Source organism: Vulpes lagopus, chromosome 4, assembly GCF_018345385.1.
Source record: "Vulpes lagopus strain Blue_001 chromosome 4, ASM1834538v1, whole genome shotgun sequence".
In the NCBI taxonomy this organism is placed as follows: Eukaryota; Metazoa; Chordata; class Mammalia; order Carnivora; family Canidae; genus Vulpes; species Vulpes lagopus.
The window spans coordinates 73,181,037-73,202,000 of record NC_054827.1 but is presented as its reverse complement, the minus strand read 5'-3'; the positions used below and the strand labels follow the sequence as shown (position 1 = coordinate 73,202,000).

At 38.3% G+C, this 20,964-nt stretch overlaps 1 non-coding gene and 1 pseudogene across 1 annotated transcript; both read left to right on the top strand.

Moving 5' to 3' along the window:
• Positions 1-4,599: 4,599 nt before the first annotated feature.
• LOC121490235 lies at positions 4,600-4,708 on the top strand. The gene has a single exon (XR_005987558.1). It is a non-coding gene; the product is annotated as a U6 spliceosomal RNA (small nuclear RNA).
• Positions 4,709-13,325: 8,617 nt separating this feature from the next.
• Positions 13,326-16,945, top strand: LOC121490186 (annotated as a pseudogene).
• Positions 16,946-20,964: the final 4,019 nt, after the last annotated feature.

Genomic DNA, 20,964 nt, shown 5'->3' with positions numbered 1-20,964 from the left:
AGTTGTAAATCAAATCCTGGGGTAGGTGAGTTCAGGTACCTCTAACCTCTCAGGAACACTGGAGTGCTAATAATCAGGTGTCTAGTTGCCCATGTTTTACTCATATGCCACAGCACCCCTGCAGCTAACCAGTAGAGGGGTAAGCTTTTGCTGAGTTCCGTGTCAAGGGTGATGGTGGGCTCTGTTCTGGGCCTACCAAGAACTGCCTCTAAGGAGCCAGGTCATCCATTGAGGCAGTCTGGTGGGGAAAGAGTCTGGCTTTGAAGGCTGATCTACAGTTTCCTTGCAGTTTCATTCCAGGGGACGAATGAAAAATGCCTAACAATGTGTAAGAGGGGCTCAATAAATGATATCCGTAGGAAGGGAAGATACCAGGAGGGAAATCATAAACACAAAGTGGGTGCTGAGACAACAAACATATCAGCCGGGGAATTTAATTTAGGAAGTGATCCAAGAGAAAAGAAAGCTGACAAAGGTTGACAGCTGTGGTTGTAGAGAAGGATGTGAACTTACTCATTTTTTTTTTCTCTTGCATCAATCTTCATGAAAAGTGGAAATGGGCTGATTCTGATGGCAGTAATCTTGGACTACCCATAATCTAGTCTCTTTGCACAAGTCAGCAAAGAGTAGTACTATAATGGACCTGGATCTTTCTAAATATGACTGTTTATACTATTATTAAATAATTTACTATTTTGAGTCCTGGTTTCCTCACTCGTAAAGAGAGTGAGATATACCTGTCCTTTTCTCTGGGGTTTTCAAAGCTCAAATGCAGTAGTGTTTATCCATTTTTATTTATCTCATTTGTTCATTTAACAAATTTCTATTGTCTACTATGCATCAAGCACTGTTCTGGGTGCTGGAGATATAGAAATGAACAGTGCAGGATAACATCCTTGCTTTTATGGAGCTTACATTTTAGCAGTAGGCAAAAGATAATAAGGAAATAAGCAAATAAATGTCCAATATATCAGGTATCAACAATTGCTGTGAAGAAAATACATAGGTAAAGGGGATAGAATTACTGAAAAAGCTTTGTAAACTATGAAGAACTACGCAAAATTAAGATTTTACCCTATTTCAAACTCGACTGAATAATAGGATTAAGCTCAAGGTCTTTGGCACTGGAGAGTGCATTTGACATTTTCAAACAAGAGGAATTTCTGTTATTGCTCATTACAAGATCAGCCTTTTTTAAAAGGCCCCATTTTCCCACCTTCTCTTAAGTCTTTATATTGGCCTGAGGCTTCTTGGAAATGACTCATCCTCTTTAAAATAGAGGGAAATTTAAGTCAGCATCAGAACTATCTAGGATTTGAGTGTTTTCTAAATCTTAATTCTAATCTTAATGTCTATGGAAAGTTCTTTTTCTTATTTTGCCTAATCCCCATTTTGGGAAATAGGAGCACTCTTCTTTTTTCTTTTCTTTCTTTTTGTGAACTCCTCAGTGCTTTATTTTGTTTTTATGTCTGTTGAAGATAGAATCATATTATCTTTATAGGTGCTACGTATTGAATATTAATCTTCAATAGAGGTTACACTCAGTTCATTTAATGTAATTTCTTGATTAATGTTAAAAGCGTACTTCTCAAACATTTATGACTGTCTCTAAATGGAAGGCATGTCTTTGAATAGAAAGAATAGCAAATCACTATTCTTTCACCAGTGTGGGCACAACTGAATTAAAAGTGAAGCTAGAAGCCAGTTGCAGTTTTTATTTTAACACGGAAATAGAGCACTCTCACCCAAGAGTCTGAGTGCTAGCAACTCCACCTGGAAGGATTGCTTCCATATAATATAATTTGCCTTTAGGCATAAGGTCATGGATTCTAATTATTTTTGATACTCATTCCATTAAGCTGAACTACTTTAAAATGGAACTCTCCTACATTAAAACTCAGTAGTAACTGTTCATAATCTCTTGTTCTAAGATACTTTAAATGCTTTTTAGACACTCTCTAGTTTCCACAAGGTAGGTGACCAACAGAAATATTTCCCAAGCTTATTTAACAGTGACAAGACATTACCTTTTTCTCAAAGGTCAAGGAGGGGTTGATGGCTAGATGCTGTGAACAACTCCAATGCAGAAGTTTTCCTTCACTTGCTTCCTGGACTCAAAGAACATATATTAACAATCGATAGAGGATTTTATAAAAGGATGTGCCCTTAAAGTGAGGTGCAGAATATGGACTATATTGTGACATTGAAAATATGAGGCTTTGCACCACTATTCAATATTATTAGCTTTAAATTGTCCTCAAAGTTTAAATCCAGGGATTTTTCTCTACGTTTATTTCTCCAAATATTTTTGATTTGTATGAACTAGAGAAGACCCCTGCATTTTTATTTTTAAAAATTGCTAAGAAGGCTAAAAAAAAATTAAGATAGCATTGAGATCCTAAAACTGAAATCCAATTTAATAGTCTCAGTATGAGGGTGAGTACTTTTTAAAGCAACAGTTCATTATCACTTCCCTGTCTTCAATTTATTCTTTTGTTTTTTAATGGAATTAAAGGTTTTATTTTTTGCTGTTTGTTAAAAGAAAATAAAGTTCTATATGATATGAACACCAAAACAAACACTCATTTAATTAGGTATTTAAATATTCACTAAAACATTATCTATTTCTTTCTAAAATCCTACTTTAAAAAAATCAATTACTTGCTTTGAAAAGTAGACTTTTTTAAACGTTTGTGTGTGTTGTAATTTCCAGTATGAAACTTGCCTTTTTAAATTAAAACTGAGGATCAGAGACAAATGACCTGTTGCATTTTTTTCTTTCTTAGTTTGCCTACCTTTCCTCTCCAGTCTCAATAGGCTATGTCTTTGTGCACCTGAAGGAGAAGACAAACTTCTTTTTTGGAATAAAGCTATTCTATACAACTTGCTGGCATAAGTGAGAGGAATTCTCTCAGGCATGCTCTTTTTTCCTCCATTTCCTCCCACTATCTTGACCAGAGGTTCTCTCTACCCATACTCCAATCTCATAATCTGAAAAGAAAAAGAAAACATTGTTCCAGCTCATTCTGGTTTGAAATAGGCCTTTGAGCTCTATTTACAAAGAGTCATTTCCATGACAATATCAAAGCCCTCAATTTCTATTCGGTGTTATAAAGAGGAAAATCTCTCATTCAAGTGACCCTTCAGACCTGTATTTTTTCTAAGGTGTGAGATCAGATGTGAAATGAGCCCATAAAGAAACTGGTTGGGAAAAACCAATAACTACACCCTGGGATTCTTTCCTGGGGTGTTAACAGTTCCATGTAACCCTTGGTTCTATTTGCATTAGTCCTCTGTTGAATATAAGAATTAGAGAAAGCACTTTAAATAAGGAAATTGAAACTTTATCCACTTCTATTCTATATTCTATTGAAAGTCTAAGGACATTTGATAAAATAAAATCACATTTGTATAGGTAGTGGCACTTCCAAGAGATTAAAAAATGCAAATAAATAACTAAGGAATTTGCAAGATGAGTATTTAAAGTGCAGTCATATCTGTTGTCTCTTTAATGCTGATGAAAGCCATCCTGCAAAAGGAACTTCAGTATTTTCGGTAGCCTTAGAAACAGGAAACTTTTTTATGGTGAAATTTTGAATACAAATTCTGCTTTTGGTATTTTTCAAAACACTGGAGATAGTGAAATAAGACATAAATATGCTAAACTTTAGAAATATTCACTTTTCCAAAAGCTGTTCTGAGTTTCCGATGGAATTTTATTCCTTTTCTTATTTTGTAGGAAGGATTTTGGCTATTAAACTGCAGAGTGAATCTGACTGTTAAGATCAAGAAAATCTTGGATACACATTGAATTAATGCTATAAACTTTCTTATATGTCTTCAGATGCTTTGGAGGAAATTAAATAGACAAGGGGACTGATTCCCATCCAGTCTACTGCCATTTGTGAAGTAAAAATTACCTTTGAACACAGAGCTTCATAGTAATTGCATAATTATTTTTGTTTTCTCATCAATGCCAGCCTGCTACGAGTGAGGTACAGCAGTCTGAAAAGAAGTAATCTGAGATGGAATTCTAACAAATTAAAAAATATTTCCTGCAGCCACCCCTCTTCTTTCTGATTTGTAAAAAGCCATTTCAAGAATTTATGGTGACACTGTAAGAAAAAGTAAACTAAAGATCAATATCTCTGATGAATGTAGATGCAAAAATCCTCCACAAAATTCTAGCAAACTGTATCCAACAATACATTAAAAAAAATCATTCTCCTCAATCAAGTGGGATTTATTCCAAAGATACAAGAGTGCTTCAATATTTGCAAGTCAATCAACATGATACATCACATCAATAAGAGAAAGGATAAAAACCATATGATCATTTCAATGGATGCAGAAAAAGTATTTGACAAAGTACAACATCCATTCATGATATAAACTGTCAACAAAGTAGATTTAGAGGGAACATACCTCAACATCACAAAGGCCAAAATGAAAAACCGACAGCTAACCTCATACTTCATGCAGAAAAACTAAGAACTTTTCCTCTAAGATCAGGAATAAGACAAAGATGTCCACTTGTACTCTTTATTCAACATAGTACTGGAAGTCCTAGCCACAGCAATCAGACAACAAAAAGAAATAGTGTTTGCTTCTGCAGCACATAATTTAAAGAATTGGAACAATGCATGGAAGATTGACATGGCCACTGTGCATGGAAGACATACAAATTTGTGAAGTGTTACATATTTAAAAAAAAAAAATCAGCCAATCAATAGAAGACATCCAAATTGGTAAGGAAGAGGTAAAACTTCCACTATTTGAAGATGATATGAGAGTGTATATTGAAAACCATAAAGAATCCACTAAAAAACTACTAGTACTGATAATTCAGTAAAATCATAGGGCACAAAAATTAATATACAGAAACCAGTTGCATTTTTATATAATAATAATGAAGTAGCAGAAAGAGAAAGTAATAAAACAATCCCATTTACACTTGCACTAAAAAGAAAAAAATACCTAGGAATAAACTTAACTAAGGAGGTGAAAGGACCTATACTCCAAAAACTATAGAACACTGATGAAAGAAATTAAAGATGACATAAACAAATGAAAGATGTTCCATGCTCATGGGTTGGAAGAACAAATATTGTTAAAATGTCCATTCTAGCCAAAGCAATCTATAAATTTTAATGTAATCCCTATCAGTATTTTTCACAGAACTAGAACAAATGATCCTAAAATATGTATGGAACCACATATTTTAAAGCCCAAAGAACCAAAGCAATCTTGAAAAAGAAAATCAAAACTAGAGGTATCACAGTCCCAGGTTTTAAGATGTACTACAAAGCTGTAGCAATCAAAACAGTTTGGTGCTGGCACAAAAATAGACACATAGGTCAATAGAATAGAATATAGAGCCCAGAAATAAATCCATGGTTTTATGAACAATTAATCAATCACAAAGGAAGCAAGAAGATGCAATGGGGAAAAGGCAGTCTCTTCAACAATGGTGTTGGGAAAACTGTACCACTTTCTAATACTATGCATAGAAATAAACTCAAAATGGTATAAGGACCTAAATGTGAGACCTGAACCATAGAATTGCTGGATGAGGGATGCTTGGGTGGCTTAGTGACTGAGCATCTGCCTTTGGCTCAGGATGTGATATCAGGGTCCTGGGATCGAGTTTTGCACTGGGCTCCTTGCAGGGAGCCTGCTTCTTCCTCTGCCTATGTCTCTGCTTCTCTCTGTGTCTCTCATGAATAAATAAATAAAATCTTAAAAAATAAAAATAAAATTTCTAGACAAAAACATAGGCAGTAATCTCTTTAATATCAGTTGTAGCAATACTTTTCTAGATATGTCTCCTCAAGCAAGAGACTCAACAGCAAAAATAAACTATTGAGACTATACCAAAATAAAAAGCTTTTGCACAGTGAAGGAAAGCATCAACAAAACAAAACAAAAAAACAACTTAGTAAATGGGAGAATGTATTTGCAAATGATGTTTCCAATAAAGGTTTAATACCCAAAATATATAAAGATTTATATAACGCAACATAAAAACCCCCAAAATAATCCAATTAAAAATGAGCAGAGGGTTACCCAGCTGGCTCAGTTGGTTAATTGACTGGGTCTTGGTTTTGGCCCAGTGTCTTAGAATTGAGGTCCACATCAGGCACTGTGCTCAGGGGGCAGTCTGTGTGAGAATTTTTTCTCCCTCTGCTCCTCCCCCTGCTCTCTCTCTTTCTCTTAAATAAATAAATAAATAAATAAATAAATAAATCTTTTTTAAAAAATGAGCAAAGGAACTAAAGACATTTTCTAAACAAGGTATACAGATGACCAATAGAAACATGAAAAGATCAACATCACTCATCATCAGGGAAATGCAGATCAAAACCACAATGAGATCTCACCATACACCTGCCAAAATGGCTAAAATCAAAGCCAACAAGAAATAACAAGTGTTAGTGAGAATGTGGAGAAAAAGGAATCTGTTTGTGTTGTTGATGAAAATGCAAGCTGGTGTAGCCACTGTGGAAAATGTTATGAAGATTCCTCAAAAAATTAAAAACAATTACCATATGATCCAGTAATTTCACTTCTGGGTATTTATCCAAAGAAAATGAAAACACTAGTTAGAAAAGATATATGTACCCTCTGGTTATTCCAGCATTATTTAGAAAAGCAAGCTATGGAAGCTGCCCATGTATCCACTGGTAGATGGATGGATAAGGAAGATGTGGTATATATACACAATGAAATATTACTCAGCCATTAAAAAAAGAGTGAAATCTTTCCATTCGCAGAAACATGGATGACCTAGAGGGTATAATGCTGAGTGAAGAAAGTCCATCAGAGAAAGACAAATACCATGTGATTTCACCTGTGTGTCAAATTTAAGAAACAGAACAAATGAACAAAGAAAAAAGATACAAACAAACAAAGCCCATACTCTTAACTATACAGAACAAATTGGTAGTTGTCAGAGGGAAGGTGAGCTGGCTATGTGTGAAATGAGGGGATTAAGAGTACACTTGTGATGAGCAGTGAGCAATGGATACAATTGTTGAATCATTACGTTGTACACCTGAAGCTAATATAGCACTGTATGTTAATTATAGTTGGGTAAAAAATTTCTGAGCAGTGATATAGCTACATAGTATGAAGTGATAAAATAGTAATTATATAATTATTAGTAGATTAGCTCCAAAGTTTATGTATTAAAATAATAAACTTCTGCTTGTTAAGATTTTCAGATTATGTTAATCTTAATATATGTATATATATTTATATGAACTATCTCATTTTCCAAAGGATGAGGAAACTTTGGGTATAAGACTATGTTACAAGGACAAGTAAAATACTGTACCTTTCTTTGGCTGACTCCATTTGTATGGCTTGGGCAACTCACAAGAAGGTTGACTTCTTTTGACTCGGTTTCTCTCTTAAAAACATGGATAAAGAGACGCTTGGCTAACAATCACAAATGTTCAAGTCTCAAAGTTAAATTTTCCTTCTGGTAGTTGTAACTAGATGAGAATGAGGAAATAGGATAGATGAAGAATATTTTATAAAACGAAGACATCTAAGGTTTTCTCTTAGAGCTGGTTAATTAGTATGCCTTTTCCCTTATGTCTGGTCCGAGAAGTTTTGCAGTCAATACTTTAGACTGCAGAACCCACTGTGTGGTAAGAAATTTTTCATTTTAGCTGTCATGTTCCATCTCACTGCTGCTGCCATGACACACTGCTCAGTTTTGGAGGTATGTTTTTAATTATTATTTTTAAAATCTTAGAGTATTTTGGACATAGTAGGTACTTGTTAGAATTGATAATGATGGTGAATTTTTTTCTCCTTCTATGTTATACATTTGATATTTCTGTAGTAAATATTTTTCTCAAAATATTTTAAATTTGCCTTCTGTTCGAAAAGGAGACCACTTTATTGGCAAACGTGTGCTTAAGGGTAGTGAACACAGGTTTTGGAGTCAGGAATTTCAACCCTGGCTTTACTAAATATTCTTGGGTAAGTTATTTAACCTTTCTGACTCTGAGATTTCACATGTGAAAATTGTGAATAGTAATGCACAAATCTCAGGGTTTTTTGGAGACAAATGAGATGAAAAAATGTGCCTAGTATATAGTGCTTAACATACAAGTGATTTATTTTATTATTGTTGTTATTCTTAATAGAAGTAAGACTCTACAATATAATTCTGTTTAAAACCTTTGAAGATTTTTTTTAATTGAGTTGACTAGGGGCACCTGGGTGGCTCAGGCAGGTAAGTCTCTGACTTTGGCTCAGGTTATAATCTCAGGGTCCTGGGATCAGGCTCCCTGCTCCTGAAGGAGTCTTCTTGTCCTTCTCCTTCGGTCTCTGCCCCTTCCCCTATTTGTGCTCTCTCTCTCAAATAAAATACAATTTACAATTAAAAAGATAAAATTAAATCTCTAAAAAAATAAAATGAGTTGACTAAGTGAAGCGACCAAATGGATTAAATTTCCAAATTGTTTTATTTCATGTAGATAAAATTAGTGATATTTTTGTCTTCTACTTCAAGCATTGGTTCAATTTTTATCAGAATCCTTGGGTAGTGGGTATTTTGGACATGTGTGAAAGAAATACAACCTATACTGTCTTTCTGTGTCTTAATTTAGCTTAAGCCTTTATTGTGCTATTTGCATTTTACTTACCTTTCCAGGATTATACACAGGTTTGGGGGCTTACATAATACCAGGGCACAGAGGTGGGAGTGGACAAATGCTCCGTTAGTCATTGGTACACAGCAGTTGTTGCTAGTAATTCTTTGGACACAGATCAGGAAAAACTCTATTCTCCTTGCCAGGCCCTAAGTTAGTTGGTTATTTTCATTAAGTGATGAGTGGAAGGTTAGGATTTTAGGAAACAGACATTAATCAGAAGAGTTTTTTTTTTATAGCAATACCCTTTACTTTCCATTGAAAATAAAATTAAATAAAAATCAGATATTTCCACAATGGCTTCCCAGTGCTTTACTGATGAGGTTTCATGTTTCATTTTTTTGGTGTAAGCAACAAAGATGAATCTTTCCATATCCCTATGATGCCTTGTCTTTGGGAAATGAACAAAAAGTTCATTCAGAGTTAAGTTCAAAAAACACTGCTTCCTTTAGATGGTGGTAGCCAGGCTTCAAAGGTGGTGCCTAATGAGGCATTCCTTCTGGCATTCTTGTTCTTGTATGATCTTCTCCCATAATCAGTAGATTTGATCCATATAACCAATAGGATCTTGGAGGAAATAACAATGTGCAATTTCTGAATGTTAGTCATAAAAGAGATTGTGGTGTCTGCCTTCTCTTCACTATCTGTCTCCCCAGGAAAGCCAGCCACCATATTTTGAGAATCCTCAAGCAGTTTTGTGGAGGAGAGGAACTGAGACCAATTGCCAATAGCCACGGTGAACTTGTTTGTCCTGTAAATGACCTACCTGGGAAGTTAGATCTTCCAGACTTAGTCAAGATGTTACATGAGTGTAGTCTTAGCTGACATTTTAACTCAGGAGAGAACCTGAAGCAAATTGACAGAGCTAAGCCACTCTGAAATTCTTGACCTACAGAAACCATGTGAGATAAATAATTATTATAAGTTTAAGCCGTTAAGTTTGGAATAATTTGTTATTGCAGCAATAGATAACTAAAATACAGGCATATAAGAATTCGTATGAATAGATGTAAAGGCTTTGTCAATAATCCCTTGCTTCCCCCACCCCTTTGTAATATATACACATTACTTTTTGGGAACAGAATGGTTCGAGTTTTGTGGTCTTGCACTCTGCAAATGACATTCCATCTTCACAAAGTTCATTTTTTTCTCCAGAAGAAAGATTGAATGCGTGTCAGATGACCAAGAGGTTTAGTCAGCTGAGTCAGGACAGTCTAAAATTCTCCTATTTGTGTCCACCTGGCTCTCTTAGCTTCTCTATCTCCTTTTATTTATGTGCCAATCTTGGTGGAGTTGAGAGGGTGGGGTACAGGATAATTTTTGCTGTTTCTGTGTCAAGCTTTGGGAGTAAGGAAGCATGAGAGACTCTGGGTTTTCTTTATTCTCATCTGCTTAAATTCACCACAATTATGTCTTCTCCCTAAGGGTCCTGGCCCCATTATGTCTTCTATATAGGGCTTTCCAAAATCTCTATAATCACCAATTAGAGAACTTATTTCTAGTCTATATGTGTGTCTGGCAGAGGTAGTAGGTGGAGGTGACAGATATGATACCTTTTTTTCTTCATTTCTTCTGAGTATGTTGTCTCTACCCCAGATATTGTCCATTTAAGTTCTTTGGCAGTTGAAAACCATAGCCAGAATGACTGTTAGGCTTTTCTGGTTTTGCCTTGTTTTACTTCTCTCAGGCATGTTTCTTTTTAATAATAAATTTATTTTTTTATTGGTGTTCAATTTGCCAACATACAGAATAACACCCAGTGCTCATCCCGTCAAGTGCCCCCGTCAGTGCCCGTCACCCATTCACCCCCACTCCTGCCCTCCTCCCCTTTTACCACCCCTAGTTCGTTTCCCAGAGTTAGGAGTCTTTATGTTCTGTCTCCCTTTCTGGCATTTCCTACCCATTTCTTCTCCCTTCCCTTCTATTCCCTTTCACTATTATTTATATTCCCCAAATGAATGAGACCATATAATGTTTTTCCTTCTCCGATTGACTCATTTCACTCAGCATAAGACCCTCCAGTTCCATCCACGTCGAAGCAAATGGTGGGTATTTGTCGTTTCTAATGGCTGAGGAATATTCCATTGTATACATAAACCACATCTTCTGTATCCATTCATCTTTTGATGGACACCGAGGCTCCTTCCACAGTTTGGCTATTGTGGACATTGCTGCTATAAACATTGGGGTGCAGGTGTCCTGGTGTTTCATTGCATCTGTATCTTTGGGGTAAATCCCCAACAGTGCAATTGCTGGGTTGTAGGGCAGGTCTGTTTTTAACTCTTTGAGGAACCTGCACACAGTTTTCCAGAATGGCTGCACCAGTTCACATTCCCATCAACAGTGTAAGAGGGTTCCCTTTTCTCCGCATCCTCTCCAACATTTGTGGTTTCCTGCCTTGTTAATGTTCCCCATTCTCACTGGTGTGAGGTGGGATCTCATTTGTGGTTTTGATTTGTATTTCCTTGATAGCAAGTGATGCAGAGCATTTTCTCATGTGCATGTTGGCCATGTCTATGTCTTCCTCTGTGAGATTTCTGCTCATGTCTATTGCTCATTTCATGATTGGATTGTTTGTTTCTTTGGTTTTGAGTTTAATAAGTTCTTTATGGATCTTGGATACTAGCCCTTTATCTGATAGGTCATTTGCAAATATCTTCTCCCATTCTGTAGGTTGTCTTTTAGTTTTGTTGACTATATCCTTTGCTGTGCAAAAGCTTCTTATCTTGATGAAGTCCCAATAGTTCATTTTTGCTTTTGTTTCTTTTGCCTTCATGGATGTATCTTGTAAGAAGTTACTGTGGCCGAGTTCAAAAAGTGTGTTGCCTGTGTTCTTCTCTAAGATTTTGATGGAATCTTGTCTCACATTTAGATCTTTCATCCATTTTGAGTTTATCTTTGTATGGTGCAAGAGAGTGGTTGTTTTTTTGTTTTTGTTTTTGTTTTTTTTTATCAGGCATGTTTGTTTGAATAAGGGAAAGGGATGGAGGAAATGCTGGGGAGAAAAAAAAGAATGTATATTAATATCTCAAAGATATGCCAACACACTTATGGCAATTCATACTGGGGTTTCAAATTTTACCTGAATTTTTCCCTAAAATCATATGTGAATAAAAGCTATCTGAAGGTGAGAGTAAACACAGGGAATAAAGTTTGAGAAAAGCTGAGATACTTCTGTGGGTCCTGGCCATTTTAGAAAACCTGAAACATTCATTCTTAAGACTGCCACAGATAAAAAGTTTGGCAATAGTATAATTTAGATACATTTTAATATTAGAATAACTATTGAATTCCTTTAAACATTTCAGAAAGGTAGGACACTAGTTCTTGGTGCTGTCTGTTGAATGTGCAGACCAGTGGTCTTATGCAACATATTAAGTAGAGAGCTATTAAAAATGTAGGCACTCAAAAAAAAAAAAAAAATGTAGGCACTCAAGCCCTGCCCCAGCAATTCTGATTCAGACCAAATTATCTGTTTCATTTTTAAGGGTGTGGTCACTTTTATTCCTCAAGTTATATATCCATTTATTGACTAATAGGCTGGTTGTTCTCACAAGATAATTCTGTTTCCTTTGGAATTGATAAAAGCAGGAGAAATGATCAGTAACAGAAAAGTTTGTCTTTTAGTAGTTTGTACAGCTCTAAACAATTTACAAAGTACTGTCAAAGAACAGTCAACACAGAGGAAGTGGAGCCAAGGAGTGGAGAGAGACACACAGGATTCTCATGATACCATCTATTTGTGTAAAGTCAGTATACCCCTGAACATGAAACAATAAATTCCTTTTTTTAAAAAAAAAAAAAAAATTAAGCTAGGTTGAATTGGGTTTTCTGACACCTTAATTAAAAGAATCTCAACTGATAACAATTACCCCCAAATGGTTGTTGAATGTCCATGGGTTTTTTTTTTTTTTTTTTTTTTTTTTTCCAGGAGGTTAGGAAATATTTTATTGACAACTAGGGACATGGCCCTAAGAGAGGGAAGCACACAGGACTGCAAACTAAAACCCAGTAGCCAACAAGGGCCCTTTGGGCCAGGAACACTGCATCCTGGGGTCCTCACCGTCTCCCACCAAACAAGACTGGGCATCCAGGAGAGGGGGTAGTGGCTCTGTTATCCCACAGAGTGAGAGGATATATGGTGCCTCATTATGAGCGACCGGGTAAGGAGGTAAAATGTAGGGAGGGCCCTTCACTGCCTAAGACCACCTCCTCCTCTCAGAGCCAACACCGGGTGGAGGACTGAACCACCTAGGATCTTTTGGGGGGGGGGGGATCAGGACAGTTTTATTTTTATTTTATTTTATTTATTCATTTTTATCTAAAACAATTTTATTCATGAAAATCTGCTGTACAATGCGCTCCACACGGCCTCGACACGCGCACGCGCACACGCACACGCACTCGCGGATGGCTCGGCCGCGGCACACTCACTGCCTGCGATAGGCGCGGGGACGCCGGCCCACAGCCCGCCGCGACCCGACACTTACAAATACGGGGGGAGGAGGCAGGACTGGGGCGGAGACAGGGGTGTCGCCGGGGGCGGGGCGGGGGCGATCCGGAGCTGAGGCCTGCTGGAGAGGCTGAGACCCGTACTGGGGTGGGGGCGGGGATGGGAAGGGGGATTGCCTCCAACCTGAGAGGAGAGGGGTAGCTGGGGCCTGCAGGGCTGGGAAGTGGCGGGGGGCGGGGGCTGAGCCCTGGCAGTGGGGACCTAAGGGTGGTTTAAGGGCTGAAGGGAAACAGCTGGGGGTGAACAGCCAACAGGGAGGTGTGAGTGCTTCCAGGGACGGGAGGCGGTTCCTGGCTCCGGCTCCGGCTCGGGTGGGTGAGGCTAGGAGCAGCGGGAAGAGGTCAGCTGGGGATGGGCGGGCGGTGTTTGTTTGTTGTTTGTTTGTAAAAATCTGTTTAATAATACATGTCTTAGAAGTACCAAAATACTTACCAACAAAATACACAATGTACATCATTTACAGGGGGGTAAACACAAACCTTGACAGGTAGTGACTTTTAACCTCCCCCCCCCCCAAAGGTTTAATGACACACCGGGTCATTACACCTGGTTGTCAGGCATCCCACACTGGGCACAGCCACTGAATCTATGGTGATTCAATCAAAAAGCACAATGCGATGTAGTCCTTTTGTCACATTTTGCATAACCTCCTTCAGAAACCCCATAAAGGCAACTTCTGAACAAGGTTTTCTTTGAATTCCAGTGATCTTGTCCTCCTTCCAAAGTTCACAAAAAATAACAAAATGAGGGCTGATCCACCATAGTAAATGTTTCTGGCTAGGGAATGCGAAGTGTGGTTTTAAGTACCCCCTTTTGATTTTTTTCTTTTTTCTTTTCTTTTTTTTTAGAAAAATAAAACTGTCTTTTTGTACAAATATACAAGTCCGTGGCATTGGGAAGAGCACGCACGGGGTGGCTCTGCTCGGACCAGAGAACGCAGAGATCGCTAAGGACCCGTCACGGATCGTAAGACAGCGAGCAGTTCTGACTGTACGCAGGGGTTGAGCGGCACTGAGCTCATTTAGTTGGAAAGGTGAGAGAAGTTACTGGTTCCCTGCACATTTTGCTCACATCATTCTTAAAATTTTGCGTGGCCCGGTTAGACCAAGCTCTTCTGTCCTCGAAGGAAAGATCATGAAGAAATGAATTGAAATCATCGTGTATTAAATGCTTGAGATGCACAAATTATTCTAAGAAATGGATATGTTTATTTTACCTGGAACACTTAACTTATTTTTAAAACGTAAAAATAGAAGACAACTCTGACCTGAAAAAAAAAAAACCTCCACCTCCCCAACCACACCTTCTGCCCCCTTCTTGTCTCTTTTGCCAAGGGGGCATTTCAGGGGGTGGTGGTTCAATTTCATTTGTCTGTCCTCCTCGGTCAGGCGCCCTTCCCTTCAGCACCTTATTAATGGCACACACTGTCTTCTCTCGGCTGGAGCCACTACTTGTTCTAATGATCGTAGATCTTCACGTGCAGCAAATGTCTTTTTTTTTTTTTTTTTTTTGACTGTCTTTCTTCCAATGGGTAGTCTTTCCTCCTTTATCGAATATTAGTTGACCATAAAGTTCAGGGTCCACTTCTGGGTTCTCTATTCTGTTCCATTGATCTATGTGTCTGTTTTTGTGCCAGTACCACACTGTCTTGATGACCACAGTGTTGTAGTACAACCTGAAATCTGGCAGTGTTTTTTTTTTTAAACACATGTAGAAGTAAATTGAATGCAGATTTTGGAACAAAGAATGAGACAGGGAAATGGAAAATCTACCTATGTGAATTAGCATAATACTGTTTGAAGGGGATGATTATTTTATTTTTTGAAGATTTTATTTATTCATTCATGAGACGCAAGAGAGAGAGAGAGAGAGAGAGAGAGAGAGAGGCAGAGGCACAGGCAGAGGGAGAAGCCGGCTCCACGCAGGGAGCCCGTGCAGGGCTGGATCCCGGGTCTCCAGGGTCACACCCCGGGCTGCAGGTGGCGCTAAACCGCTGGGCCCCCGGGCTGCCCTGAAGGAGATGTGCAGCTGAAAACTACAGCCCCTATGGACCCATAGTGTTTCCTTGCTGGCTCCAAAAATCCTTTCATTTGTCAGCTGAGAAAGCTTTTCCTAGGCTGCTGCTGCATGCGGTGAGACTTCAGGAAGATGTGGGGCCGTGTCCTCGCTGACAGGAGCCCCTGGGCCTCCTTTTTTTTTTTTTTCCGAACCTAAGGGAAACTTTATTTACTCTTCTTAAAGTAGTCTAGTTTAAAAACCAGAGGTTAAGTGAGAGGAAAGAACACAAAACCTTCCCCAGACAGACAGACAGACAGATATACAGAAATGGGGGGAGGGGCTTCAGGTCAGATCTTCCCCAGCTTGGAAATGAGGTCATCACAGATTCGGGTTAATTCTTCATTTTCCTTAGTCTTCTGCTCTACTGTCTTCTCCAGTGACTGGATGCGCATCTGCTCCTTCCTCAGGCTGGCCTGGAAGGCCTCGGGCCTTGCCGCGCACCTGGGCGATCTCCTCACTGGCCAGCGTGGGCCTTCAGGGCTGTACCGCCGCCTCCTCAGTCCTCACTGTGTAATCCTCGACACACTTCTTCAGAGATTCTTCATTCGTGTGATACCCCTCGACCCCTGCATGGAGCCTGCTTCTCCCTCTGCCTGTGTCTCTGCCTCTCTCTCTCTCTTTGTGTGTCCATGAATAAATAAATAAAATCTTTTTAAAAAAAAAAAAAAGCACTCCTCCCTCAGGGGCGGAGACAAGCGGGGCCCAAGATGGCGGCCAGGCGCTCTGGGCGTTTGGTGAAGCTCTGTGAGGAACGGCCGGCGGACGAGAGCAAACGGGGCCGGGACCTGGGCACTCACCTGCGGCGGCGGGTAGCGTAGGCCTTTCGGGAGGGAGAGAACACCCAGATGGCAGAACCTGAGGCCTGTGATCAGATGCATGAGAGCTTAGCAAGACTCCATTCAAACTATTACAAGCACAAGTACCCTCGCCCCAGAGACACGAGCTTCAGTGGCCTGTCTGTGGAAGAGTACAAGCTGATCCTGTCCACAGACACTGTGGAAGAGTCTACGGAAATGAGTAAAGGAATGTGGAAGAAACTGCAGGAGACGTTTGCCCCCAGGAATACCGAGGAGAAGCAGAAGGCCTGGGCTCGGTCCTTGTCCCGCCGGCACACCTAAGTGTGGAGTCTTGTATGTTGCCATCATAAATAAGACTGTCCTGATTCCCCACCCCCACCCCAAAATGGAAGATTTTGAATGGAAGATTGAGGTGTACATGGGAGATGGGGAACATGCAGTAACCAACCTCTCCTGACATTTCTCTTTGGATAAGAAACATCTCTTTTGCATAGTACAGTTCCAGTGGTCACCATTTATTTGGAATATAATACTAATAGTGCTCCCCAGGATGTAGGCAGCAAGGCAGCCCTGAAGGAGGATGATTGTGGGGTGAGAGAGAATCCGTGGTTCTTAGTGCTGCATCATTCATATCCTGGAGTCCCATTTCCCAAAAGTGGACAGACCACATTCTCTCCTCGTTCCCATGTGTTGTTACGGATCCTTACTCTTCGGGAGTTCTATCCAGTTTTTTTCTTCTCCTATTAGGACAAAGCCAGAAACATTTAATTTGACTGTATGAAATAGTATTTAGAATATGTGTAGGCAAAAAAAAAAATAAATAAAAAAAAAAAAAAAAAAAAAAGAATATGTGTAGGCTGGGCAGCCCAGGTGGCTCAGCAGTTTGGCGCTGCCTTCAGCCCAGAGCCTGATACTGGAGACCCGGGATCAAGTCCCACGTTGGGCTCCCTGCATGGAGCCTGCTTCTCCCTCTGCCTGTGTCTCTGCCTCTCTCTCAATCCATTTCTCTCATGAATAAATAAAATCTTAAATAAAATCTTAAAAAAAAAAAAAAGAATATGTGTAGTTCTTAAGCTTAGGCCTCGTTATCATGTACATAATTGTTATTTTTATTGTTAGTTTTATTCCGTTAAAGTACTTATTTTACTGAATCACCTCATGGTGACTCAGGCTTTATAATGTATTGGTCAATAAATGTTCAAGTAGTTACAACTCAAAAAAAAGGGGGGGGGGGGGGATCCCTGGGTGGTGCAGCGGTTTGGCACCTGCCTTTGGCCCAGGGCGCGATCCTGGAGACCCAGGATGGAATCCCATATCGGGCTCCCGGTGCATGGAGCCTGCTTCTCCCTCTGCCTACGTCTCTGTCTCTCTCTCTCTCTGTGACTATCATAAGTAAATAAATAAAAATTCTAAAAAAATGTATTTAAAAAAATGGGGGGAATTCTTGCCCTATAGCCATGCATTGACTTCAGTTGAATCTTTCTGTTTTCTGTTTCTTTCATTTGTATATCTCACTTCTTTGTACACTCATTCAGTAGTTTAAAGAAACACAAGGAAGAGAGAATGGAACAGAAAACTGATCTCTTTGTTCTCATTTTTAAAATTTAGCAATATGCTTCCTCAATAGAGCTCACCTCAGGGATTATTATTGTTTTCTCATGAAATTCTGTGACTCTCTTGCATTTAAGTGACTCCTTTTGTTCAGTTGGCATAGGTCCAGCTGAATCAGTTTTCAATGCCCAGGAAGTTGAGAAAAATCTGATTTGTTTTTCCCTATCTGCAGAGAAGGAACACATGTTGCTATGTACAAAAGGAAATTGCCAGTCTCTGAAAATTTCCTTTTGCAATGTCTAATAGAATAATGTGCAAGCATTTTTGTTGAGTTCTGAAAATATTCTGTCTTATAATATTTTTGCAAGTGGCCAAACCTAAGTAATATGTTTTATACACTTTCTCATTTAAAAAAAATAAAGTCATCAGCCAAGATTGCCAGTTTAACATTGAACATTTCTATCCACCAGGCTTTGGAAGGGTAACCATACTCTATGATAGAGGAAGGTAAACAGTTCTAAGTAGTAGCCAGCATAGATAAATTCTTGCCTGGGCTTATTTTCATAATTGTTGAAATGGTTCGTTTCCATAACTTTTCATTAAGTTTTCAGAAATAGAGGGAGATCAAGGCATAAAATATTTATCTACTTATGATACCTGGTCAGAGCTGCTGAACACCTGTGCATCCCCAGAAGAAAAGCTTCATCAGTTAATAGGGAAACATTCTCCAAAGTTATTCGCTAGTTGTGGAACATTCACTACTAAGTGAAAAGATACTTCCTAATGTCTGTTCCTATGATGAATACTGAAGCAAGCAAACTACAGAAAGAAATTTCCAATAATAGATTTAAATGCATAATGGAGATAGATAGATAGATGGATAGATGATAGATAGGTATTTTGTTTGTAAGAAGAAAAAGAATTGTCATTTTGAATAGCCACATTTAACATAATAATAATAGTGCTTTTATTTTTTTATTTTTTTTATAATAGTGCTTTTATATCTTTCTTTTGAATATAATGCCCTGCATGGAGATGTAGTAAAAATGAACCACTGCTTTTATGCCCAAGTAGGATAAGCTGATTTTGGAAGGGGGGCATGTTGGACTTTGGGAATGATGAAAGGATAGTGCATTACAACATTTTGAACCAGTGGGTCCACTGAGGATGTTATGCCCTTGGTGTTACCCAATTCTTTCATAAATATGACTTGATAATGATATTGACAATGGCCTAGGAAGGTATTTCATCATTAATTTTAAGACAAGACTTCTGGTTTCCAAAGTGAAATAGGAACATACGTTAAAATCCCTGAAGAGGGGGATCCCTGGGTGGCGCAGAGGTTTGGCGCCTGCCTTTGGCCCAGGGCGCGATCCTGGAGACCCGGGATCGAATCCCACATCGGGCTCCCGGTGCATGGAGCCTGCTTCTCCCTCTGCCTATGTCTCTGCCTCTCTCTCTCTCTCTCTCTCTCTCTCTCTGTGACTATCATAAAAAAAAAAAAAAAAAAAAATCCCTGAAGAAATTTGGAACAAATAGTAAGGGTATATTCCACGGGACCAGGGTGTATCAAATCTTTATTAAGATAGTCATTTCTGAATATTTTAGTCTAGGAAACCAAAATAAGGTATTATACAGCTAAGAGATTCATTCCACTAAAGATTATTTATTATTGTTATTTCTTTCAGACAGTATAACTGGATCTTTTATTTGCAATTGCTTCTACTTGTCAAAAATAATGCAAACTGAAAAAAAAAAAACAAAAATAATGCAAACTGGAAAAAGATTAATGAAATCAGAACAATAGAAAAAGTCCTAGAAATAATGTCACATAAGGCAGATGTTAATTTTAAAATATTAAAAGTGAAAAAAACTATATTTGCAGTAAGATATCCAGTTTTGCATATAATAAAGCATATAATATAAAACACACACACAGAGTATAATGATTGAAGGGCTGTAAATGTTAACAATGGTTATGTCTAAGTAGTGGTATTTTGGAAGATTTTGAAACTCCTCATTATACTTTACTATATTTTTCACATTTCCTACCAAGAACAGTTGTTACTTTTTAATTAGAAGATAAATGCTATAAAATGTCTAAAGCTTTATATAAAATTTAATTTTAAAAAATCTTTACACAAAATTTCAGAATAGTATTTCCTATTGAAGAGAAGCCATGTTGTTTTAAGTAAAAAACTATCCAACATACTAAACTCTAACTGAATTGCACATTCTACATGGCATCATTTTCTTCTACAGGGTTTGCTACATTTTCTGCTTTGGTTAGATCTTCTTTTATTTCTCCATACCAATTTTTTTCCATTGAACCAGTATAGTATCTTTACCTTTGCTAGTACCTTCTACTCTTCTCTCTTAAAATCCATGTCTGTAAAGTCCCTTTTAAAATGTGTCATAAGCTGTCTCCCTTCAGGAAATCTTTTCTTACTTAGGTTTCTTACTTAGGTTGATTACTTTTTTTTTTTATAACTTTTTTTTTTTAATTTTTTTTAATTTATTTATGATAGTCACACAGAGAGAGAGAGAGAGAGAGGCAGAGACATAGGCAGAGGGAGAAGCAGGCTCCATACAACGGGAGCCCGACGTGGGATTCGATCCCGGGTCTCCAGGATCGCGCCCTGGGCCAAAGGCAGGCGCCAAACCGCTGCGCCACCCAGGGATCCCGGTTGATTACTTTTTAATGTAAATCTTCAGCTAGTGTGCATTTGTTTTTAAGATAGTAGTTTATGGCAGTTGTCATGTAACTTTATATATAATTCTCTGTAATTTATTTTTTGTTGAAGCATTCCATTATCTAGAGGAGAAATTCTCAAGGTACATAGGCTACAGCTTTGCTATTTTTGTTTCCTGCAAAAAAACCTGGAATAGTGAATCTATACTAATCAAGCAGCTGAAAATATATAGTAACAGGTGAATCAAGAATCCTGTGAGAAAAATTGGACAGAGATAATGAGGTAAAATTCTGAAACTTTGGCTGCTGGTTGAATCAAATCTTTCCTGATGGTGTCTGATCAGCTGTGCTGGTTATATCCAAACTATTGCAATAATGTGGATGTGGATGAAAATGTGTCTTGGCTCTTTATTCCTCATTTTGCATTATGGACTGACTGGTTTTCAGAGACAGGAACCCTAGGATTTGACCCAACCTCAAATTCCATAGCAGCTTGCTGACCACTCTCCTAGGCCTGATAGTTTTCTATTGTTCCTCTACATTGGACAGTGTTTGGTAATTGGGCATTGTGTTATTTTGAATTATCTTTATGTCTTCCAGTGTCAGTTCTAAAATAACACATGTCATAGGAACTAGAGACTATTTCAGCGTGAACCGTTATGCACAATCTTAAAAAGTATTTTTAAT